Source organism: Tamandua tetradactyla, chromosome 2, assembly GCF_023851605.1.
Source record: "Tamandua tetradactyla isolate mTamTet1 chromosome 2, mTamTet1.pri, whole genome shotgun sequence".
Lineage (NCBI taxonomy): Eukaryota > Metazoa > Chordata > Mammalia > Pilosa > Myrmecophagidae > Tamandua > Tamandua tetradactyla.
The window spans coordinates 70,735,183-70,762,458 of NC_135328.1; the positions used below are offsets into that span (position 1 = coordinate 70,735,183).

Sequence of the window (27,276 nt, forward strand, 5' to 3'; positions counted from 1 at the left end):
TCAGAGGAATTAAAATATTTGTGGTCTTGATGCAATGACAGCAAACAGAATGGCTGGTGGGTATGTAAAGATGTAGAGGTGTGGTAGGAGAACGAGTGAACAGACGGCAACGATAGCTGACTGGGAGGTGAGAGCTAGATGCTACTTAAAGGAGAAGTAGGACGTGCTTTCTTCTCTTCTCTCTTGTATTCTTGGTTCTCTCCATTGTTACAATGTACTTATCACACCAATTCTAATAAGTGCAAGTAGGGAGCATCAGCTTTCTTTGAGAATGACCTCCTATTAGAACTGTGACTTTTCCCCTTAATAGGCAGCTTTGTGTAAAAGAGTAATCAACAAAATGATTTGAGCCCTTTCTTTTTCTAATTGAAGGCATCACTGTCCATCTGAGTGACATTTTCTCAAGCATTTGACGAGCACTACAGCATTATAAAGTCCAAGGTCACATGCTCTTTTACCCTTATAGTTCTCTTCTTGAGAACAAACAAACAAACAAAGAGCAGCAACAACTAGGCCTATATCCTGATCATATGTAACCAGAAGAAGAGTATTTATCAGGTCAGAATAAGTAAGATTATGTTGCAGTAAGAAACTGAAAATTATAGACTTATAAAGCAAAAGTTGATTTCTTGCTTGCATACATATCCATCTCAGGTCTGCTGCAACTTATTTCCACATCAGCTCTCCACTGGGGGAAATGAGATTGATGGAGCTGGTCATCCTGGCAGAGGCAAAATAGAATAGGATGAACCCTGTACTAGCTCCAAAAGCTTCTACCTGAAGAGACATGTATCATGGATGTCCACATCTCACTGACCAGAGTAAGTCATATATGGTGGCAACAAGGAAGAAAGTAAAATTGTTCCCAGGGAGAGGCAGCAAATACTAGAGAACACTAATATGGTCTTCTCCCGTGGAGTTCTTCATACAAGGTACCACATGACCATCATCTCCTACTACTATCGTTCTTGTGTTCATTCTTCTTTTTCTGCCACAGGACATCTGCACATGCCGTGCCTCTGCACTGGAACATGTTCCCCCAAATATCTGCATGGCTTGCTTCCTTGCTTCCTTCAGGTCCTTATTTACATGCCACCTCCCCTGTGGGGACTTTTCTGGCACTTCTATGGGAACATGAAACCCATTTCTTTGATGTTTCCCATCCTCCTTCTTTGTTTCACTTTTTCTATACTATCCAACATACTATACACGTTATTTATATTATTTATTGTCTGCTCCCTCACTAGATTGTTAACTTCATAATGATAGGGAATTTTTTTATTCACTTCTTAGCCACCACCACTTAAAATAATGCCTGGAATATGGCAGACATGCAATCGTTGTTTGTTGAATGAATTAATTAATAATTGGAGCATTACACACTCATTGGTTAGCTGTTTCCTCCTATTAGGTAAGTTATCTCTTCTTGAAAGCTGCTTTGAGTTCCTCCTCCTTCCCAAGCTGGATTTCTCTTTTCTCCTGATGTTGCTTTCTTCTCATCTCCATATGACATTTTTTAGTCTAGGTGATATAAACAAAAAGTGCTAAGTTGGATATTTTGAGATGGAGATTCTTTCAGTGCTTATCAGCAAAATAGTATATGATTCTAGGAGCATTATTCCAAGTTTCATGCTGCAAAAAATGCAGTATAATGAACAAAGCATGACATGTATAAATCAAGATTGTTGAACATAGCTACTAGTCCTACCACTTCCCAGCTTTATTATTTTAGCAAGATATTTTGGTTAAACTCTTTATACCTCATTTTCCTTTTTCCCACCAAAATTAAGCCAGGGAAATCACCTGTTTTACTTACTAATTGCTTCAGTTTCTGAAAGCTACCAGGATACAATATCCCAGAAATGATTTGGCTTTTAAAATGGGGGAATTATTAGTTTTTAAATTTACAGTTCTAAGGCCATGAAAATGTCCAAAGTAAGGCATCAAGAGTAAGATATCTTCTCTGAAGAAAGGCAGCTGGTATCTGGGGTTCCTCTGTCACATGGAAAGGCACATGGCGACATCTGCTAGCCCTTCTCTCCAGGTTCTGGGTTCAATGGCTGTCTCCAAAATGTCTCTGGGCATCCCTTTCTCTCTTAGCTTCTCCCAGGGTGTTTTCTTTCTCTCATAGCTCTCTCTCCAAAATGTCTCTGTCTTTTATCCTCTCATAGAGGACTCTAGCAAGGGGATTAAAACCCACATTAAATGGTTTGGGTCATATCTCCATGCAAATAACCAATCAAAAAGTCCTACCCACAGTAGTCTGCACCCACTAGGACTGATTAAAAGAACATAGGCTTTTCTGGGGATACGTAACAGATTCAAACCAGCACACTCAGTTCTTGACCTTAACATTCAAATCCACCTTTATATATTCTGCTTTGAGACACTGGAGCTGGAACTCTACACATCGCGTTTTGTGTTCTGCTTCTGCCTCTCGGCAAAGCTCTGCCCGTAAGGACCACTAGAGGGAGACTGCACACCTGGAAGAAGAAGGGACTGGGTTCTTCCCGTCTGCTTCCTGTGGGTTTCCTATCTCCTGGCAGCCCTGCACAGCGGTTTTGCCCTGACAGCTACTGACTCCATTTGCAGTTTTTCCAACACTTGTAGAACCAGCTGCATTGGCCACTTTCCCACTCCAGACATCAACAGCAGTCAGTTCTCCCTCCTGTAAACCCTGAGTGCCAGCTCACAGGCCCTCTTCCCGGTTCAGACTGGGCTCCCTCTTGGCAGGACCCCTTCCTCCAGGGTCTGGGTTTCAACTCCATCAAACTCCTCCTCCAAGTTCCTGAATTTTAATCATGACAAACTCTTCCCTTTGTTCCTTCAGCCCCAAGGGCTAGTTCCTGGTTGGTGAAGTTGCTACCATTGTGAAACCTTAAGTTCCCTTGTAACCCTTTCAATAGTTAACAACTTGACACCTAGTTAATTCTTCCCATTCAATGGTCTTTGTTTTCTATTCCCTCACAGGATCCTAACTGATACACTAGCTGTCCTACCAAAGTCAGAGGATTTCTGTGGGGATGAGATCATGTCTAGGAAAATGCAGTGTACACCTAAGTATTATCTGAAAAATGAAGTGATGGATTCTGTCAGCATGCAGTGTGGGCTTCATGCGCCTCTAATAGCTTCTCTAGAATGACATATAATCAAATATCAAATCCAAAAGGTAAAAATATTGAAGTCAACAAATAATCACCCCACTCACTCACCTGTGTGCATCAGAGGAAATAAACAAAAAGACTGAGTGTTGCTGCCTCTGGTCTTAAAGAGTGGGCAAAGAGGATGGCACAAGTCATACCTGTGGGGGGAAGGATCTGCGCAATCCAAAGGAAAAGTCACAGAGTTTAACAGGACACATCAATCAGTGCCTGGATTTTAAGAGTAGGTAAGAGTAGGTTCATAATTTACTTTCAGACTGGAGTTGTGGAATGAATTATTCTGGAGTTGCTGGGCTGAGGGGCAGGGAGGAGAGACTGGGCTATGTAACATGGGTGGAGGATTAGCACACAGAGATGGTAGAATTGGTCTGATTTGGAGGAAATCAATGCAAAGGCAAGGTCATCTCACAATATCCGCCCCTGACCCCTACCCTTTGCCCCCAAACATTTAGTAAAATTTGCTAAAATCATATAACTTGTGCGAGTTGTTCTGAGTGTTCTGTTTGCTTGGAAATCAAGGGAAAACAGCTGAGGGTCAGTACAGAGAAGGTAGATGGGCGATAAATTAGAAAATGACAGGATTTTGGAGGCAGTGTTCTGAGTCTGAAAGGACCAATTACAATGTAAGGCCCATAGAAGGATAGTGGAAGCTGTTACTACTCCAGGACGGAGGCTTGGACAGAAGATACCACAGGAATGAGACATCCAAATGGTTCCAAACCATATGCTCATCTCCTATGGCACAACAGTCATAAAGAAGGAGAAGTTACAGCAAGACTATGACAAAGCTTTAAGCCTCCCTCTGTCTTCCCAGTGCTGCCTCTAACCCAATTTTCTCTTGAGGAAGTATTCAATAAAAAATTCTCCCTTCTAACAATTTTGTAATATGGAAGTAGAAGATGAATTCACAGGCTACTTTCCATTCTCCTCCTACCCCTAACCCTTGACACCTGCGCAGCCAAATCTATATATTCTCCAGGGCTCCCGACTGACATCCCCACCCCCCGCCACTGTCCCCACCATGACACAGACACTCACTACATGAATGCCATTTTGTCTATCTCCCTCCAACTTTTTTTTTTTTTTCTTTTTTTTTTTTTAAAGAGAGAGGGAGGAAAGGAAGGAAAGACAGAGAAGGAAGGAAGGGAGGAAGAAAGGGAAACATTTTTAAACATTTTCTTGTTTTTATTATATTTTGTTTGTTTGTTTGGTTTTTACATGGGCTGGGGCCGGGAATCGAACCGGGGTCCTCCGGCACGGCAGGCAAGCACCTTGCCCGCTGAGCCACCGCGGCCCGCCCCTCCCTCCAACTTTTTTAGGACATTGTTATCTCCCAAGAGTGCTCTGTCTTATCTCCCTAGACTAGCTGAATATTGGCACCTATCATCATGTCCTATGTATCCCTCTCCAGTACACCACCACCTCTCATCACATACACACACACAAAATGTGGCTCTCTTATCAGTTCAATGTGTGCTAATTTCAGAAGATGTAGGCACCTTTCTTTACCAAAAAAAAAAAAAAAAAAGGAAACTTTAAGGAACTAAAAGGAGAATGCCTAACCACAATTTTAAATATTTCCTTCCCTGAATAAAAATTGTGCTGGAACTACAGTCATCTGTAAACTTGACTGAATCTAGAGGATTCACTCAGAGCTCCCTCATGAGGCTGCCTGCAGGAGTGGTTTCAATTCCTTACTATATCAGCCTTTCTATTGGGCTTCTTATGACATGGAAGCTGGCATTCCTCAGAGCAAAATATCCATAAGAGAGAGGGACCCAAGGTGGATGCTCAGTAGCTTTTATGATTTAATAGTGCAAGTGATTCCCTATCACCTTCATCACCAATACTGATACAATGTGGGAAGGCTTTGTGGGAGGGCATTGCATAGGGTATGGATGCCAACAGGTGGGGATCACTGGGGCCATCTTGCAGGCTGGCTACCACAGAAGGCATCATACTTCACATAAAGTGTTACATTGAATACATGCATTGAACTCACATGTGTAGCCTTCTAAATTGAGTCCTTGCAGACTGGAGAATTCTGGGACTCTGCCTACAGCAGAAAATGTTAGAAGAGGGAAGTTGCATGCTCTGCTCTGGATCCCTTCAGGAAAATTCCAAAATATGCAAATGAGCACCAGGAGCAGAGCTACATTCTTGTTATAAGATTCTGTTCCATGATCCTAAATCATGTTCAGCAAGATGGATATGAGATTGATTTAAGGACAACAATAAGCTATTATATCTCTATGACATTTTATAGTTTCTTAAACTCACAATCAGTGTCATGCATGGAAAATAGAACTGATAACAATTTCTCTGATTAATAGTGGAAATCAAGGCTCAGGAAGAATAAGTGATTGGCCTAAAGTCCTATATTCGGAGACAAGACTGAAATTGGAATGTAGAAAAGACAATAGGGAAAACACACAGAATTTGGAGTAAAAAAAAACCTATTAACTATATTAATGATCTTGAGCGTACTTCTAAACTTCCTTGCCCTTAATTTCCTCATTTGCTAAAAGATAATACTGCCGATAACAGAGTTAATATAGCATAGTTGTTAAGTGTGCAGATTTTAGAAGCAGACAGATTTCTTCTGCCTCCACTACTGACAGCAATAAGCAAATAACCTCTGAGCCTCATTTTTCTGAACTGCAAATTGTAGAGGATAATAATTGTACCTACTGCATTGTTATTTGGTGAAGATTTAATGAGTCTTGTATATAGGACCATTAGAATAGTGCATGAAATGTAATACGTATGAAATAAACATGAACTATTAAAAGTATTAATATCACCTTAAAGGGTTATTAGAGTAAATATTGTAATGTTTATGAAGTTCCTAGCATTGTGCCTAATGGCCGTTCAATAAATGATAGCTAATTTTGCACTTTGTGTTTGGCATTTTAGCATGAGGGTCCATTTAGGTTTTACTATTTCTGAATGGGAGATAACCTTTCAAAATTCCGTCTATTTTATATCCTCTGGATTTTCTAGATAGGAGAAGCATAAGGAAAACAATAGTGCTCTTGACATCATGAAATTTGAGTTTAAAAACAGCTTATTGGGTGGTACACTGGTAGCGCAGTGGCGGAATTCTTGCCTACCATGCTGGAGACCCGGGTTCGATTCCCGATGCCTGCCCATGCAAAAGCAAACAAACAAAAAAACAGTTCTATCATTTTAACACCTGTAACCAAGAGTAAGTCAATTCATTCTTCTTCATTGATAGGGGTCCCCAAGGTGATAGGTTTTTGTGAAATCTCTATCTCCCTCCATCGCTTCCCCTAAGCAAATGCCAATATGAAACTTATTTCAAACACCAGATTTTATAATAATAAAAATCTCTAGGACTTATCTTTAAATCAGAATGGAGTAATTTTGTTATAATGTGGCACACCATATTAGGTGCTAATACAATGTTTGAAATATAAATTTGTGGTTGGATTTTGGGAATATATTTGAAAGCATTCCTAGTTTAATTGTGCATGTATGGCCCAGCCCACAAATGCCTGATCTTTCCTGATGAAAGACTTGAGGACTCCCATTTAGAATCTTAGGAGAGATGGCTTTCTGTCCTTCTCTCCAGCATAGCCTCTGGGAAACAGGACATGCTCATAGCCCCTGCAATTTGTGCGTTACCTGCTAGAACCCCAGACAGAACAGGTGACACACCTCGACTAGACCATAAACTGTGAGACATCATCCTCTCCCTACTAACTTCACTCACCTGAGCATCATGGATAGGATGTGGGAAGAGCTAAAAGGGTTTACCTTCCTTTGGGTTAGGAACCTCCCTTTCTCCCCAATTCAGGTAAAGGTGCCAGTGGAGGCAGGTAACTTCTTTTGTTTTCCTCTCTTTCCTGGGTAACTGCTCCCTCAATTAGAAAACAACCAATCTGCTTTTAGTTCTAAATTCACAAGTGCAAAATAAATGTTTAAATATTAAGCCCTTGCCCTTCAACTTCCTCATCTTTAGTGATACCTGCCTTTAAGAATTGCTGTAAGAATAAAATAAATTATATATGAGTGCTCAAAAAATCAGTTCCCCTTAACCTTTGGGACAAGACATGATTCAACTCAGAACGACCCTCTGAACCCTTAAAGGACATGGTCTTCTCACATGTAAAGATCACCTTTCCTGTAGTTTGCAATAACTCGTTCATCATTTCCTTCTATGGCCTCATCAGAAGTACCTTTGATGTCTATATTTCTAACAGCATATTCAAAGCACTCTAGGCTTTTTCTATCAAGCCCCTCATAATTCTCCTAGCCTCTACCCATTATTTGATTCCAAAGTCATTTCCACATTTTTAGGTATTTGCCATAGTTCCAACCCAATCCTGGTACCAAAAATGTTTTAGTTTCCTGGATGCTAAATCAAATAATAAACAGTGAGTTGGTTTAAACATTGGGAATTTACTGGCTTATGGTTTTGAAGCTAGGAGAAGTCCAAAATTAAGAGGTCAGGAAGGCAATGCTTTCTCCCTAAAGACTGATGTTCTGGGACTGACTGCTGGTGATTCTTGTTCCTTGGTTTTGCTTCAACATAACAATGCACAGGATGATGTCTTCTCCTTTCTCCTTCAGGTTGAGTTGACTTCTGATTTCTTCCCATGATTCTTTTTCTGGACCCAATTTCCTTTGCTTATAAGGACTTCATCCATACTGGAATTAAGCCACCCTAAATCATCGACTAGTATCTACAAAAGTCCTATTTACAAATGAGTTCACACCCCCAGGATCAGGAGATTGGAGTCCTCATGGTTCTCAATACATGATTCAATCTCCAACAGGAACTAAATGTGAAGTCTTTTACTAGGAATTTCCCTGGTTCTTGAAGACATGATTTAAAGACTAGAAGTCCAAGCCCTGGAGGAGAAAAGAGATAGCATTGCCTTGTGAATTTCATATGACAAAAAAGTGAAGGACTGAGGATTTCCAGCAGCCAACCTCAGATCACTAGTCTTTGTGGAGAAAGCATTGTATTATTACTCTTTGATGTTGGACTTATTTTAGCCTCAAAACTATGAGCCAATAAATTCCCAGAGTTTAAGCCATCCAAATGTATGGTATTTGTTTTAGCAGCTGAGAAATTAAAGCAATTGTCTTGTTTAATTTTAGTTAGGACCCTAAGGACTTCATATCTTCTAAAGGACTCTTTGTATAGGTGTGGTTTCAAAACATGTATCACTATTTTAGGCGCAGGGGCTCCACAATAGGAGGTACCCTATGGAATGGGAGGAGGTTCTGCTGCCAGCAACATTGGGCTGTCTGGCACTACATGAGGCACACCCTTCCCAGCCATTTATAATAATTCTTTTCCAAGCACCAGTAGAAACTGGTTAGTAACATTTAGTTCAATAACAATGCTCAAGTTGGTTGTAGATATAGCCTGAATAGCTATAGTAGGAAAAAAAGAGGAAAAGAGGAAAGGCTGTAATGAGACAAAGAAGTAAGGACAGTTCACCTAAAATGGCAGATTTAGGTTTTGTAGGGCATGAAGATTTTATAATTTGGGGGTACATTCTTTAAGAAGAAAAGTTGAAAATTATAAATATAAAAATTCACACAAAATAAATAATTATTTATAATGAAAGATGAAATGCTTTAATACAAGTATTAAAGCTTACACAAATATCAGAAATATCACAAAATCCAGAAAATAACCATGTAGTTATTGATTCACTACCTTTTTACCCTACACTTTTTGGCTACATTCTCCTCAACAACAGTTTTATAATATTTTTCATAGAGAGACTGGGAAGATAACTCAGTCTTTCTCTAAAACTTTTTATCAAAATCTGTGTTTTTTATTATTGATAAGGCATATAAAATATGGCACATTGCACACAGACATTTAAAAAATACTACTCACTGTTTTTAAATATTGTTGTAAGTTTGTTCCATCCAATACTAATAAATTTTACTTTGTCTGATTCCCATGAAATATGTTGCTTTTGCAATTGCATATGCTACATTAGGAAGTATATTTCTGACAAGAGAGAACTTCCACTTTGATTAGACATCCAAGATAAACAAATCTATCACTTAAATTTTTACACATTTACTGACTGGAAGAATTTCCCACAGACTAATTTTGAGTCCACACATTTCAGACTACGTTTCTTCTCCACTAACCTCATATTTCCAGTACTGAGGGATGTAGACAACTTTGTTTTTGCCACATGGTCTCTGGTTGTAATGTGGTATCTCACAATACCATGTGGGTCCTCAGAGAATTCCTGGAAGTCATTCCTATACAAGGGCAGCCACCAATAACATAGCTGTACAAAGAGGTGACTGCAAACCATGTGATTCTATCTCATTTGATATTAACTGAATGTATGCAACTCAACTTCTTCTTTACTGGATCTCCAAAATGCCCTCAAATTCTCCAGTGGAATGAACAGAACCATAATAGAGAAAAGTTGAAGTAGAAAGAGAGTAGAATTAAACTAAACGATCTTACTTTTATAAATTTTTCAAAAACATAATTAATTTAAAGCACAGTCCTAAGTCCATTCCAGGCACAAATCATCTTCTGTGTACTTACAATAATTATTTACAATATATTGTTTTTTACAATGTAATTTTTTATTCAAGATAACTTTCCTCTCCCGAAAAATCATGAATGTGATTTAATAAATTTTCACATAAATACTCCCATGTTACTAGTACTCAGATAAAAAACAAACATAACTAGCACCCTAGAAGATCCCTGGGCCCTCTGCCATTGCTACAGCTGCCACGTTTAAGTGTTATGCTGATTTCAAAACTCTTATGTTAGTTTTACCTGTTTTTGAACTTTGAATAAATACAATATGCACTCCTTTAGCTTCAGCTAAATATATGAAAATTAGTGAAGTTCACTTACTTTGTTGCATATTATAGTTCACTTTTATTACTATATAATATTTCATTTTATAAATATGCCACTATTTATACACTCAACCTATGCCTGATGGACATTTGGGCAGTTTCCAGTTGAGCAGCTATTGCTAATAGTGCTACTATGAACATTCTTTTATATATATCTTCTGGTGTGGAATGAAGTTCCAATGGGCATATATATCTAGAATGTTAATTGCTGAGTCATACAGTCTGTGTTATTAGTATTAGTAGATAATGTCAAATGGTCTTCCAAAATATTATATTAATTTACATATATCTTGTTAAAACTGGTATTGTCAGTCTTTCTCCTTTTAGATATTTTGGAGGGTTTATAGTGCTATTAAATTGCTTTTAGAATTGGCATTTCCATTATGACCACTGAAGTTTACCACTTTGTCATTAGACCATTGACCTTTGGAAATTCTTTTTTGTAAGGTACCCGAATAAGCATTTGGCTATTTTTCTATTGGATTATCTACCTTTTTTCTTATATTTTATTAAACTATTTAACAATTTTTAAAGAAGATTGGGTATGAAGCAAGAAGTAAAGAAAAATTTAAGTGTATTTTTAAAAACAGAAAAAGGTTATGACAAATTGAAAGCAACTGACTATGTTAACTAATAAAACCTAGGATAGCATTAATACTTCCATATATTTTAAGAACCAAGTTTTCTTGTCTTTGTTTGCAATCATTAAGAAATACATAGGTCATAAAAGATTACATATAAGGCTGTATAAGGAACTGAGGGCTGCATGTTTCCATTTTCTCAGTCCCCAAGTGCTTTTGAAAGGAGCTATTATCAACATCCTGTTTTGTTTTTAATACAGAGACTAATTTATTTTTTATTACAGTTTTCTTAGTATATCATCATTTATCAATGGGTTTACTTTATTTGGTCAGATCTGAAAAAAATTTCAACGTGATATTTGTAATGTCTATTTTGTTTTAAAACTCAATACAATTTCAAAACTAAAACATGATCCAAATTTCATTATGCTTTTTGATTCATGCCCTAACAAGAACTCTAATATTTGTCTAGAGTATTAGAATGTGTTCTGGCATAGTGCCAACAGAATGAATATTGCCAAGTATTACTATTCCCTGTTTCTTACTTTTTTCCTATTTTTTCTTTCTTCTAAATGCTCACTCTACACTGCTCAAAAACATTCATTGCAATTAACTCACTGGACCTAATCAAAAGTGAAACAAAACATGATAAACATTTTTCTGCCAGGATAGGGTAATCGAAACTATCTTTTCTCAAAAGCAAGACATGAGTAGACTATGAGAGAAATTATCTGTATATAGCCCTCATATACTAAAAGTTGTGAAAGGGAAAAAAGTGCAAATTTTACAATAAATGATGCATCATCAATAATATTGTTATTTTAACTTCACAAATGTATAGTTCATACACATTTGTCATAGGTCTCAAATATAATTTCCACCTGCATATAAGGGAACCCATTCATATTAAAGCCAGGATTCTGGGAATCACTGCTTTCTCTTATGAAGTTGTTTTGTGCATTTCTCATCTTGTAGCTTTATACAAATCAGGGATACAAAGAATGAGAACAAAGTTTCCATAAGATGTAAAGATATGATCATTGCACTTAATATTTGTCTCATGTCTGAGCACTCAAACAAAAACATCTTTTAGAGCTGCGAACTATTAAAATTTAGACTTTATATTCCTTCTTTTTCAGCTCATCTGTAAGAAGGTCAAAACAAAAGGTTTTGCTAACTGTACAGGTTGAATTGCCCCAGGATTTAAGGAGAGAATGTATCATTAAGAATGAGCATATTGGGTTTGCAAGCATTTGAGTGTTTGGGTACTTGATGCCTGAATATTTACCAACTGTGTACCACAGACGCTTCCCACATATTGAAATGTCTTACAGTTAGTTTTGTTCAGAGTAAAGGAAACCAGGCAAGGGAGTCTATCTTCCATGGAGAGACCCTCTATATATAGCATTCATTTGGCTGTCAAAACAGAAAAAAAAGGCTGGCTGACAAATGTCTAAATATCAGAGTGTTCGTGTAGGCTCATTGTCTGAGGGTTGTGTTTTACATTTACATTTAAACATATTTATTATATTTATTCCTCATATAAAGATTTTCTCATTTTAGTTGTAAATGATGTATATACCATTTTTTGCAGTTATGAAAAGTCACATTTTATGGAGGAAAGATAAATAGCTGTCTTTAGTGAAATGGAGTTTTATATATTCAGAAGGCGGAAAATTATATAAAAATAGTTTTTATATTACTTGACTCATAGCCTCTAGTAAGACTTGATGGAAACAAACTAAAAAACAACACTGCAAAACACTGTTTCTCTTTTCCAGATCATTATCACAAATGGGACCATTTAAGATCTGTCTTCCTCTGCTTTAAGTAAAATTAAATATTGTGCTTTTTACAGTCTGCAAATATTGTTTGGAGTAGAAGTGAGGCTTAAAAGATATGCTAGAATGTTGTAAAGGCCTCAGTTGGATTTGGGAGTCCTATTATCTCTCTTTTTGTGTTCTTGTCATCATTTTTATGGGACCCCTTACTAGCTGATGCCCAGCAATTTGACCCCACTTCAGTTTCCTTCTTCCTTATATGATTGGTTCTTTCAAATAAGGGGACAATGATTTTTTTCATCTTTAGGATCCCTTGTACTATTTGGATTAAAAAGAAATTTCTAAGGTAATTATACTTAACCCAAAGAAATATATATTTTTTCTTTCATTAGAGAGTCGTGAGCTTACAGAACAATCATGAAGAAATACAGGATTTCCATATACCACCCTATCACCACCAACCTGCATTGGTGTGGAACGTTTGTTGTAATTCTTATATCACATATTTAAAATTGTACAATTAAATAATTCTATAGTTTAACTTAGAGTTCAATGATTGTTTTTAAAAAAAATGTGTTTCTGTTACCATATATACAATCCAATATTTCCCCTTTCAACCATATTCAGATATGTATTTCAGTGCTGTTGACTGTGCTCACAATGTTGTCCTACAATCATCACCATCTGCTACCCAAACATTTCCACCATTCCAGATAGGAACCCTGTGCATTTTAAGCCCTAATTTCCCATACTGTTTCCCACATACAATCTCCTGGTAACTTAAATTCTACATTCCAACTTTATGAGTTTTCTTATTCTAATAGTTTCAAAACAGTGAAATCATACAATATTTGTCTTTTGTGTCTGGTTTATTTAATAAAACATGATGTCTTCAAAGTTTATCCATGTTGTCTTATGTATCGGGATTTTCATTCCCTTTTACAACTGAATAATATTCCATTGTATGTATATACCACATTCTGTTTATCCATTCATTGGTTGATGGACCCTTGGGTTGCTTCCATATTTTGGCAGTTGTGATCGCTGCTGCTATGTACATTGGTGTGCAAATATCTGCTTTCAATTTTGGGGGGTATGTGGTGGTCTGAACTGTATGTACCCCATAAAATCATGTTCTTGAAACTAATCTATTACATTCAGTGTAGACATATTGTGGGTAGGATCTTTTGATTAGGTTATTTTAGTTGAGGCATGCCCTAGGTGAGTCTCAATCTTCTTACTGGAGAACTTTATAAGAAAATGAAACTCACACAGAAGACAGAGAGTAAAATAAAGTCACAGAAGCTCAGAAAAAAAGCCACAGACAGATGAGCCAGAAGCTGAAAGCACTGAAACCCAGGAGAGAAGGACCAACAGATGCTGCCATGTCCCTTGCCATGTGACAGAGGAGACCAGGATCGCTGGGTCACCTATTGATGCCTTAATTTGGACATTTGTAAGGCATCAGAATTGTAAGCTTGTAAGCTAATAAATCCCCATTGTTAAAAGCCAAACCATTTCTGGTATATTGCATTTCATCAGCTTTAGCAAAATAAAATGTGGTATATACCTAGTAGTGAGATTGCCAGGTCATATGACTGTTCTATATTTAGTTTTCTGAGGAACTGCCAAACTATCTTCCACAGGGGTTACCTTATTTTACATTGCTACCAGCAATGAATGAGTGGTACTGTTTACCCACATTCTCTCCAATAGTTGTTATTTACATTTCTTTAAATAGCAGCCATTCTGCTACAGAACACTACTGATTTTGGGGCGTTGATCTTGTACCAGCCACTTTGCTCAATTCATTTATTAACACTACAAGCTTTGTTGTGGATTTGGGGCCCCTTACTTATCAATATAAATTTCATGACTGGCTTTTCCATTTCTGTGAAGAACGTTGTTAGAATTTTGATTGATATTTTGTTGAATTTGTGAATTCTTTGGGTAGGATTGACATCTTAATGATATTTATTCTTCCAATCTACGAACACAGAATATCCTTCCATTATTTAGTTGTTCGGGTGGAAGACTCCACCAGAGTAGCTCCCTGCTCTGCTGTCTTCCCCTGAAGTCCCTCAGGAAATACAATTTCGATAACTAGATTTCTTTCTGTCTTTTTAAATTTAGAGAAAATTGGATTCTTGTGTGGGGTAGAGGTATAAAAAGTAGGTTGAAAGGGCTTAATAAAGGGTAAGTTGAAGGCATGCAGTACAAAGGAGAAAAGAACTTGATTATTTGGTTTGGAGAATAAGCAATAGAAGAGGGGAACTGGGGCTGGTTTTCCAATTCATGACACAGACAGTTCCAAGAATACATCAAGACTGGAGTCAAAAAGTGAACAACATAGATAAAATTTTCTGGTTTCTGGACTCACAGCATCCAGAAAGAATCTATTGCTATATTGCCTAGATGAATGCTTAAGAGTGACAGAATTAACTGCATCACAGCTCTAGGTTTAGCTTCACAAAACTAATGAGGCTCTTTTTCCAGCTTAAAAGACCCTGATTATATTTGGGTTCTTCTAGAAATAGCAAATTTTCTGAGCACAGGTGATCTTTGAGCAGATTCTGATATCTAATAACTAATATCTTGAGGAGATTTTAATATATGCCAAGGTAGGACAGGAACCTAATCAAGGGGCTCCTGAAAATCTTAGATATCTTTACTTTTAAAAAAAACATCCATTTTGAAAGAAAGATTTTCCTGCTGCAACTTATTTGTTAGTTTGCTCACTCAGTCATGCACTGTAGGAATTTTTATTGCATTTATACCCTATATGATAAGAAACAGTGTTAAACAAGACAAACAAGGTCCCTCTTCTCATAGATAGAGATGGACAATGAGCAAATAAATATATCACTCAGTCCTAACTTTAATGAAAATGTATTACTATTTCAAAGGTTTGTTTATTGATAACTGAGGACTTATGTTTTGTAAGATTGATATTCCAGAATAATTTATTCATAGATATTCATTATTATTTTATCATTTGTAATGCAAGGTATATCAAGAATTATCAGAGAGCTCAATCAAGGCTTATGGTTTTAGAAAGGATCAAAGGAAATACCTTTAGATTGTCTATTCCTTTTTTAATATATCAGATGTAATTTTTAGTAATTGCAACTGTATTAAGGTACCTGAGTTAAGAATTTGAGATTAAAGGAGACAATTTGCCCCCCTCGCCTTTTTTTTTTTTTTTTTTTTGCATTTTTATAAAGGCGGCCGAAAACCTGAAGATTTTATCTTCTCATGTAGTTATATTTGCAAATAAAAGATTTTAAAATCTGGCTTTCTACATCATATATCAAAGTATCTTCAAAGATATTTAAAATCACATGTGAACCAAACCAGATCTTGAGTATGGTGGCAACTTGTGGCAATACTGAATTTTAATGGAGGGTATTTTTTATGTCTTATCAAGAAGTTGATCTTCTTAAAGAAAAAAAGAGCTACTCTACAGACCAATAAGCTGCATGATTATATACTTAGGCCTTAAACTTTGATAGGTCTTTAAACTTTCTGAGAAAGAAATCTTAAAATTCCCAACATATTTATGAATTTGTGATTTTATCTTTTTTTGCCAGTTTTGACTGTGTATGTTAAACAGTGATGTAGTCAGACACATATAGCTTCATGGTTGCTACAGCTTCTTAATGAGTTTTTCATTTTATAATTAAGTAATAGTCCTCAATACTCAATAATCATGTTTTTTTTTATTTCAGTGCATTTTATATGAATATAATGCTACTCTAGGGCTCTTTGTCTAAGTATTTGCTTGAAATATGTGTGTATGTTTGTAGATTTAATACTTTTGCTTTCAAACTTTCTGTGACCACTTCAAAATGTGTTTGTTATAAAGTTATAAATTGGATTTTTTTTTCAAACCCATTTGAGAATTTTTGTCTTTTAGCAGGGAAAGTAATGCATTTCCATATATTGTGATCATTGATAAATGCTGACTATCTACCACTTTCTTTTAAAATGCTTGTTATTTATTGTTCCTTTTCTTTAATTTTCTTTTCTTTTTTTTTTAAGGATTTGATTAAGTGTTCTTAATTTCTTGTTTTTCCACCTCTATAGATTTGGAATTTAATAGGCTAGACTGTATGAATTCTGTTCTTATACTTCATCAGATATACATTTAGTTAAGAGAACCTAAAGATAACCTATATTTCCAAATTCCTCAAGAACAATAAAAGATCACATTTTCATCTTCAGTTTACCACTCTCTACTTCCATATTAATGTTATCTATTATTTCAGCTTTTTAAAAAACTATTTGCAGAGGAAAGGGCCCCTAGTGATATTTATTTGCTTTGTAATGATACCAGAATCTTCAAAATTTGTACCAAGCAGGTTAATCATTTATGATCTGATAATATTGCTCCTGTTGCTGTTTTGACATATTTCTTAAATCACTAGCTTATAAAAGGTGAAGATATTTACTGAGTACACACTATAATCAGTGTGTGGCAAGGGAATACAGAGAGGAACAAGGCTTGAACCACGCACTCAAGAGCCTGAAAGAAAAGCACGTATTATCTTCCTTATTTCAGATGAGTTGATGGAAGTTTTCATACCTCTTATATCTTTAGTCATAGTGCCTTGCTTTGATGACCTGCTCAGCCAGTGTCTTCGATTGAGTGGACAGTGAGAAGAGATAGTGATCACACAGTCATAACTTAACGAGCTTAGTTCTTCCTGGGGAGGGATATATCAATCCATGCTCTTTCAGACAGAGGGAAATCATACACTGTACCCTCAAGCCTTCTACTCCTTCAGCCAAGTTTTAACTTCTGAGGGAAGAATTCCAGGACAAGCCATAACAGCCTGAATGGTCTCACTGCAGGTTGCTGGAGAAAGTACTCGTACAGTCTCGTCAAAGTGGCTCTAATGATTTTCCCTCATAGACCCCTATACTGCATCACTGGCAGATGGGATGTTTACCGGTGGCTCCTCTCCAGTTTGAGCCTACCCATGCTTCCTTTGAGGCCTATATGGTTGAGGCTAGTTGGTTAATTAACAAGCATTTAATAAACACCTACTGTGTGTGGAGCACTCTATGCGCAGTGCTGCTCTGTATCTATACAGAACCTGCTCACACATCAAGGCTTGGCTCAAGCCAACCCTCCTTTGCCTTTTCTACCAATAAACCATACTGATATTTCAAATGCTGCAAACTATTACCTTCCTCTTGAAAATATATGAAGCAATTTGAGGAAAATTTAAGATTGAGAATTCATGTGTTAATTACAATTTGTTAGCTAAGTATTTTCCAAATTTAACTAATTTCTAGTTTAATGCAATCAGATATAATCTTCAAGAATCACTGCTGAACTTAGGTATCTAAATTAAGAATGTCATATTAAAAGTGACAGTTTGAATTTTATTTTGTTTCTATAAAGATAGTCAAATACCTGGAGATTATCTTTTTATGGAGGTGTATTTGCAAATGAAAACTCTCCCCACATCCTTTATCGAACACCTTTTAAGATCCTTTAAAACTAGTATTCTACAGAACAAATTCAGAGGGATATACTTCTAAATTATAACAAAAGTTATTGCCAATGCCATAACCAAGGTAGATACTACATCTAAGAGACCATTTCTGCTTGGCTAACGGCTGTGGTGTTTGGAATATCTTGGAAGATGCTCTTGTAGCTTCTCTGATTGAAAATACTTTCTGTAACCACAGTATAATTATGTAAATAAAGAAATTAACTTGGATACAGTATTAACTGATCTATATACCTTATTAGGATTTCTACAAATTTTCCCCAATGGTCTTTGTCTAGTCCAGAATCTAATCCAGGATGCCACGTTGCATTTAGTTGTCATGTGTCTTTATTATATTATAATCTGGGAGAGTTCCTCAGTCTTTTTCTTTTGTCTTTCATGACCTTGACACATTTGAAGCGTACTGCTTACTTTGTAGAATGTTCCTCAGTTTGAGTATATTTTCTCATGGTCAAATTCAATTTAAACATGTATGACAAAAGCCCCACAGAAATGAGGCTATGCTCTTCTCAGTATATTGTATCAGGAGTGCATGATGATATGTCTTACTAGTGAGGATATTGGTGATTTTTTGCCAGGTTTCTCCATTGTAAAGTTTTGTTTTGTTTTTCCTCCCTTTAAAACCAATAGGTATTTTATGGAGAGATACTTTGAAACTATCCAAGATTTTTGTTTCTCTTCTTACTTTCACCTGCTAATTTTAACATTATTGATTATTTTTGCCTGAAATGCTTATCACTAAAGTGTTTATCAATGGTGAATTTCTATTATTGCTCCTGTATTTATTTTTTGGAATTCTATTATTAAGAAAATATGTCCTTTTCCCTCCATTTGTTGATTTATGCATTCAATTGTTTATATGTTAACATATACTCAAGGATATTTGTTTTGGTGGATGAGCTATAATCCATTGATATCATTAGTATTTAAGTTTTCCCACAAATTATCCCAGATTTGGCTATTGGGGACTTTTCAAAATTGTCTCTCATGGTCCTCATTCTGCTTATTTATCTATTTTTTTAAATAACACCTCCTTACTTTCTGATACCCTAAAGTGTCCGGGGCTCATCTTGTACTTCTTGAGTGATTTCCAAGCCCTGGAATCAACCATTTCTTCCAGGATCCCTGTTTGTTTTTATCGGGGAATTGTATCTAGAAACCACAGTGTTGCTACTGTGGCATCATCACTGTTACTCCTCAGTGGATAGAGTTAGGAAATATGGGCGTGTATGCTGCCTCTTGTACATATACATCTATAACAATCCCTTAGCTATCGATATTACATAAAACAAAAGCCGTGAAAGCCCCAATCCCAATTCAGGATCATAGAGTTCATTCTACCTTTCCATTTCCTTATTTGTAACTTGTTTCTCTGATAGTAGGAAATCTGCGACCCTTTACCACAATCAATATCTATATGATACATATAAATAGGATAGTTTCAGAATTGATCATTCATACCCCAGTGAAAACAAACTTTACTAGTTGGGGTATATTAATTGTTTATCATTCTTTCTGTCTTGAGCCTTACAGTATTTTCTCAAAATACTGTTTTACAAAGATACCTAGCCCAGTTATTTTTCCTTACTGCCTTAAACTGGGGTTATGTTATTCACTTATAATAATGTTAGGCTCATTTGTTATTGTTTGTATTCCTCTTTTCCCCCATCCAATTGAATTTAATGATTTTTTTCCTCACTTTTTGAAATATTGCTATGATCTGAAAAATCAGAACTGCACATAAAGTTAAATTTGGATAAGTACCTGTCTTCTCCCACATCTACTTCTATCTCATTCTCATTCTGTCATTCTTCCCACCCCATACTCATCATCCACTGTAGGTAACCCATCTTGCTCATTTCTGAGTTTCACCTGAGTTTCTTTTTGTAAAAGTGTGCACATATATTCATATTTATTCTTTTTCTTACATGAAAGGCAACACTACTACAGATCCTCTTCTATACTTTTTTTCACATAAAAATACATATTGAAAATCATTCAATATCAGTTAATAGGGATCTCCCTCATTTATTTTTACAGGTGCATATGGAGTATGCAAACTTCTTAAGTATCTATACATGCAAACTACTGATAATGACCATTCTTATTTCTTGATTGTGATGACTACCTACATTCAAATCAAATAAACTGCTACAGGACTTGCCACATGATTTTTTTTTAAATCTCCTCCTTGGCTTTATGAACCAAAGCAAACACGCATGCCTCTAGTCTTTTGTACATGCTTTAGTTGGTGCTAGAAAGTAATTGTCACCTTTTTCCTGTTACTTCTTGTTAATGTTAGATTCTGCTTCATCTTGTGATCTCATATTTGAATCTGAGTCTTTACTTCTATCCTCTATCTTCTGTGGACATGTTTCATCAGTACCCATCTTACATTGGCAACTCCATGCCTCCCATCTGTATGCTAGTTTCTCAGGAAACTCCCCTGGGCACAGTAGTCTTGCTTTCTCAATTGGACCTAGTCTATCTAGGTCTAGCCTGACTGACTCTTATTCCAGATTCTATCTTCTGTCTTTGACTTCCCTGCAGTGCTCAATTGCTCTTAGCAAATACCTGGGATGCTGTCCAATTTGCAGAATAAAACTGGGCTTTACAGTTTAACATGATTTTTAAGAGTGTTACTTCTTTTCGGCTATATCTTTGCAGTGCTTTTACTCTATCATTTAGGACTGTTAAAGCAGCTCACTGACAAAGCTCATCCATTTATAGTAAATGTTTTCACTTCATGGAAACTTGCTGAAATGGAAAGTATTTTGAAAATAAATGAAACATGACTATTTTTGAAGACTATGCATGGCCAGATTCAGTAAATGTTCATAGTTTAGAAATTCCTGGTACTTTAAGGGGAAGAAGAAAAAAGTATATATTTCTGCGCTAACAAGTTCTTAGCCTCCTACGTCTTACCTCATTTCTAACAGATGCAATGATTAAGACTCTGATCAATTCTCCCAGGGATTCTAACTCATCTCAAAAGCAAACTTACCAATTATCTAAATAATACTGAACCCCACTAATCAAAACACAGGTATATCTTGGTTTAAATCTCTTCTTATTAAAATATTATGGAATACTCTTCATTCCCTGTTTATGTTGACATATGTAACAGTTGAGACATTAGAATTTGAGCTATATGAAGAGGATGGGGCAGCCATTAGAGAAGTAGGTCAAAAATATGTGCAGTGACTATTTGTGTTAAAACAAGCCATTTCATTATCCATATGCAGTTTGAACTTTTTTCATCACTTTCACATTTTTAGCTGAAATCAATTTGACTCTCATCACTGGAAAATCTAGATGAACCCCTGAGGTGGGTATATAAAGGGTATCTGATTTTTTTTTTCATTAATGCAAAGCTATTAAAGCCATAAATAGGGCTTAACAGCATTCAAGATCCATCACAGAAGGGCTTCTTTTGCAAAGTAGTATACACAGAAAAAAATGGCAATCTCCGATTAAATCTGCCACATAAAAGTGGGAAGTAACTGGAAATTGTAGCATGGAAATGTAGCTTCTAAAGATGAAAATGGTGCAATAGGGGTCAGGGCTGAAGAATTCATTTCTTCAGATCAGGTTCGATTCTGCTTTTACTATAAATGCATGCACACATATTTGCTACTCTAAAAATATACTGTGTATATTTACTTGCCTCAAATGTCTAATGTCACTGCATAGTATATGTGGGATAGGTGAAAATGATTTGAGCATTTAATGGAATTGCAACTAAAATAAATATAGTATTTTAAATAAATTACAGAGGTTAAACATCCTGAGACATTTTAAGGTTGTCTTTGCCTAGCTGATGGACAGGATATTCATGACCATCTGTTTGTTTTGCTCTGCATTACTCATTGTTTGAGATCCTCATGTGACACAGATCAGATGTTGACTTTTTCTAAGAAGTAGTTTTTGAGATGCGCTTCTTATTTACAGTTGCAACCATTAGGTTGCTGGAGTGTCTACCCATTATTATTAGATAATTCTCTGCATTTTATGTGGAGATCAGGATTTTTTTTTCTGAAATACGAGATTCTGAATTGGGTAAAAAAGAATGCAAATAGTGGAATTTAGTTACATGGAGAATAAGAATACTCATCCAATTCAAAAGCATCCAACGCAAAGCAGAAATCCCACTACAATATCCCTAATGGAAGTATAACCCACTTCTAATCAAGCACTTTCACTCACATGACAATGCATTCCATCATTCCATTGTTAGACATTCTGAACTATTAGAAATTTTTCCTTAATTTTAGATAGTCTGCTTTTCTGTGAATTCATATGTTAATCCTGTATCTGCCCTATGGAGCTATTAGACTAAACCCAGTGCATTTTTCTAAGGATAGGCTATTATTATTTGAATATAACAGTTTTTCCTAGGTCTTCCCCAAGTCGAAAGTACCCAATATTTAACCATTCTTCATATAATGTAGTTATGATTCACACTTCCTTTTTCCAAGGTCTTACAGCTAAACGACTGCAAAATGTCTAAGGCTTATCATCCTTAACAGTTCCCATCTCATCTACTGGCCTTGCTCATCCATAGTCTGCCTTTTGAAGACCCCGCTGTCTCAGATATAGATCAGGTTTACTTTTCTCACAAAGGCCAACTCTGACAAATTCTGTGCTTAATCCAGCTCTGAAGGAGTCTAGCTCTAACAAGAGTTCTAGGCCAGGAGTGGGCCTAGAATGTAAATTAATGTAGATACATATTTGTTCATTGTTTGAACCTGAGTTCTGTTAATTACTAAGCAATGCCCAACTAAATATATCAAATTGAATTTTCTTTATTGACCAAGAATACTATACATCTAAAGTTCAAACTTACCTCAAATGCAAATATGTACTTTCTAAATAAACAAGAATACTTACTACTATAGTCATGATCATCACTATCACTAAATAAAGATGTTGTTATTTGAAATATACAATTAGAAAACCCAAGAAACCAACTCAAATAAAAATATCAAAAATTAGGATCTAAATATTAATTGACTTCCATTTTATTGGGAGGATAGGAAATTAACAAACCTCTGATCTCAAGGAGTCAATAATCTAATGGGAGGAATAAATTGAGGAATGCAGTACAGTTTGATCAATGCTTTGAAAGAGATGAATGCTCTGTGCCATAGAAGTAAATAAAACAGTACTTAAATAGGAGTGGTACAGGAATTTTTCTTGGAGGATGAGCTGAGTCATGAAACTGAGATAGGAGTTACCCAGACAAGGACGAGAGTAAGGGTGGACAGAGAGAAGCAACAAATGAACCATGTTGCAGAGTTGAGAGAGAGACTTCAGTAACCTGAGAGCTGTTTGTGGCACTAGACTGTGAAGTAGAAACCTGTGAAATATGTGAGAGCTATATGGAAAAGAATTCAGACAAACACATCTGTGTTTTGTTATAAAAGAATGGGGAATCACTCAACATTTAAGCCAAAGGAGCAACACTAAAATTTAGGAGTGTTGTATGAAGACTGGACTTGAGAAATATGAAACTAAAGTCAGAGAGATGAGTTAGAGGCTCTTGAAATGAAGAGCTACCACAGTAATCCTAGTGAGAGAAAAAAAAGAATGCTTCAAACAATAGGGAATATAAAATATAAGCATCTTGAGAACAAGAATTTCTTTTTTTGTTTATTGCTAAGTTTCTAATATCTAGAATTGTACTTATTCCATAGCACTTTATAAATATTTGTTGTAAGAAGGAAGGAAGGAGGGAAAGAAGGATGGAAGGAAAGAAGGAAGGAAAGAAAGAAGGGAGAAAATGCAATGGAAGATATATAAAAGAATTTATGTATAGTTTTGTAGACTCATTCATTACAGGATGATTCCATGATTCTGTTTTGCTCATCTGGGTAATCAGTGGTTCCTTTCATGGAGAACCATTCCAAGAATATAGGAGAAGTAACAGGTTAGTGTCAGAAATGTATTTCCTTTTATTCAATATTTATTGACTACTAAAACCAGATACTATGTTAGATGCAGGAAATATGATAGTTAACAAAGCATGGTACTTGACCTAAAATAAATTATAGCCTAAAAAAAAGAATTATAGCCTAACATAACCCAAGTAAATAGACTGCTGCAAGAGTTGTGAGAAACAGCAATATGTTGCTAAGCAAAACAGTTACTGAGGGGAGTGGTAAACTACCACAGCTAAGTAATCATGAAAAATATCTCAGGTATTGAAATTTGTGCTGAGACCTGAAGTTTCAAGAGGAAGCGATATGAAACACAGCTGAAAAATACTCTGCATGGAGAAAAGACTTATTTACAAGGACCTGAAAGGAAGCCAGTGTGGCTGGAGTACAGGGGAGTGAAGTCAGTAATAATGGGATTTGGGAAATTGGAATTAGTGAGTAACATGCATGGAGAGAAGATGGGGTCTGGAAAGATGGGAGGTTTGGATCAGAGATTGAAAAATCAGAGTTTAAGATTTTAGAAGCACAGTGGCTCCAGATGATGGCAAAATTCAGTGTGACCTAGAGGATGGGGTGGTGGGGCCAGAGGGGTGACAGAGACGATGTAAAAGTTACTAAAAATAAAGAAATTGGGTTGCAAGGGTAGTTCAGTGGTAGAATTCTTGCCTACCATGTGGGAGACCCGGATTCAATTCCTGGCCCATGCGCTGCCCCCAAAAAAACAAACAAGCAAAACTAACAAACAGCAAAGCCAACAGAACAAACAACCAAAATTCAACAAATAGTGCTGCAATAATGGGATACTCACATGGAAAAAGAATGAAAACATACAAAAAAAGAAAGTGAAAAAGTCAAAGCATGTTAAGAGAAGGCTGCTAAGTGGATTGCCCTCATGGTCTTTGAAATCAGGTAGGGTGCACTAGAAAGCAAGACTGAGACAAGAACTCTTCAGGGAATACTCTTTTAAACTTATGGAAAGCAAATATTTTGTTATGCTAAATTTGAATCTCTATGACCAGAACATCTTTACTAATTTCTAAGTGGACAGAGCAAATTGCTTCAAAATATTGAAAACTTTTAGATTTCTTTACACACAGAGGATAGTGAAAAAATTGTTGCACTTTTCCTGAAAACTGAATTTTTTTCATTGAGAAACAGTTTGTATTATAGTGTAACCAAATAGTCATTAAAATAGTCAAAGGCAGTGATTCCCAAACTTACCTGAGTATAAGAACACTTAAGATGATTGTTAAAAATGCACCCTCCTGGGACCCATCAGCTTTATTGAGTAAGACTCTCCAGGGGCAGTGTTTGGAAATTTGCATTTTTAACAGGCACCCTAGATAATTAGGATCAAACTAAATTGGGAAATGCTGGGGTAGTGGATACACAGTCACTACTGGTCACAACACATGGATTCCAGCCCATTTCTCTACTAACCAGCTTTGGGCTTTTATCCAATTATCGCAGATGTCTCAGTTTCCTCTACAAAATGAAGATGTTCATATAAAAATTTCATATATAATTTTTCCTTCTAGATATAGTCTGTCTAGGGATTTTTCCTTATTCTTTAAACCAGCAGTTAAACTCATGTAATTATCTGTAATTTCAGACAACATAAAAACAGCAAATTATAAATTATTTCCTAAATGTACCTTGAAATTAATTAAAATAGTACTTTTTTTTCCTGGCATTTTCAGGTGCTGTTACATGATGGTGGAAATAACTTGAGATTTTCAAACTCTCTTGTTCTGAGTCTCAAATAAAATAGTTAATCTGAGGGAAAAGCAACTTAGAGAAAATGAACATCCTTACACCCAAAATATATTTGTTAAAATAACTATTCCTGTCATCAAAGGAAACCACAGCAGGCAGTAAAAAATATCATTTTAACCATAACATTTTATATTAAAATTTGTTTTATGTTTTATATTTCAATGCCATGATTTGCCACTAGTTATCCAATATAGTCTAACTCCTTAAATGGCTGAACAGCTAAAGTTGTAGGTGGCAATGTATTAGTGAAACATTAATGAAAATTTCACCGTAATTAAATAGAGCACACACACAATCAAAGGACAGCACATATATAAGGAAGGGATAGTCAGGGTTCTCTAGAGAAACAGTACCAGTGGGAGAGATCTGTAGATATGAGATACATAAAGATGTCTCACGCAACTGTGGGAATGGAAGAATTCAAAATCCGAGGGGCAGGCTGTGAAGCTGGCGGCTCTGATGAAGGGTCTGGATGAATTTCACATGAGAGGCTCAGTGGCTGAAGAAGTGAAAAATCTATCTTCTTCCTTAAAAGTCTTCAACTATTGGATTATCACGTTGTGGGAGATGAGCCTTTGTTGATTCAGATGTAGTCAGCCAAAGGTACAATGAAATGATTGATGATTTAATACACCAGCCTTCCAGTTTATCAACCAGCCATGAACTATCCCTGCAGCAAAGTTCAGGCCAGTGCTTGCCTGACCAGCAACTGGGCATAATCATTTGGCCAAGTTAACACCAGAACCTTGACATCACAATGGGTAAGCATTATTTCTGTGAAACTTATAGTTTCAATTATATGCTCGTATCCATAAACATATCTCTGTATATATTCTAAGTTGTGATCTAAAATGAATTTCTTACTGTAGTCATGCTATATTATATAATATACATTATCTATTACTGTGCTATAAACAAATGCTCATTTGTTTGGAATATTAAATAAGACCTATGAATACTGCCCATGAAAACATGAGAAAAACAATAGCTCCAGCTCCAATGAAATATGAGCAATAAGTTCTGTACAATATCATATATAGGTATTTTCTCTACCCAGCTAGTGTTCACCTCCAGATATCTAGGTAGAAAGACTCTTATCATTGATGCCAGAATCTAAATGTAGCTCATACACCAATGCTACAATTGAAAAGATAAACACTATTAAAAATCATACCCAGTTCTGTTTACTACTTACATTATAGTTGGATTTGAAACATCTAAGCACCTTGAGAACAGAGACCATGAGTTTATATTCAAGAAAAAATCTATTTATTTTAATTGATGGAGGGAAAGCCTGGGGACTTCAGTTGAATCTACTAATTTCTTTCAATAAGCAGTGATTTTAAAAAAGAGAACAAGAAACTGACTAGAATTCTCTGGATTTAGCATATGTGGGTGTATTAGTTAGGGTTCTCTAGAGAAACAGAATCAACAGGGAACATTTGCAAATATAAAATTTATGAAAGTGTCTCACCTGACCGTAGGAACACAGAGTCCAAAATCCACAGGGCAGGCTGCGAAGCCGATGACTCCAATGGATGGCCTGGATGAACTCCACAGGAGAGGCTCACCAGCCAAAGCAGGAATGGAACCTGTCTCCTCTGAGTCCTCCTTAAAAGGCTTCCCAT

The 27,276-nt window shown here is 36.1% G+C and overlaps 1 long non-coding RNA gene across 1 annotated transcript in view; it reads right to left on the reverse strand.

The window, feature by feature from the left end:
* The window catches only part of LOC143660698 (uncharacterized), a 72,420-nt gene extending 46,062 nt beyond the window's left edge, over nt 1–26,358 (reverse strand). The window contains exons 1-2 of the long non-coding RNA XR_013164186.1: nt 26,052–26,358; nt 1,384–1,521 (exon numbers count right to left, since the gene is read on the reverse strand). This is a non-coding gene — a long non-coding RNA (uncharacterized LOC143660698). The remainder of the gene's footprint in view (nt 1–1,383; nt 1,522–26,051) is intronic.
* Nucleotides 26,359–27,276: the final 918 nt, after the last annotated feature.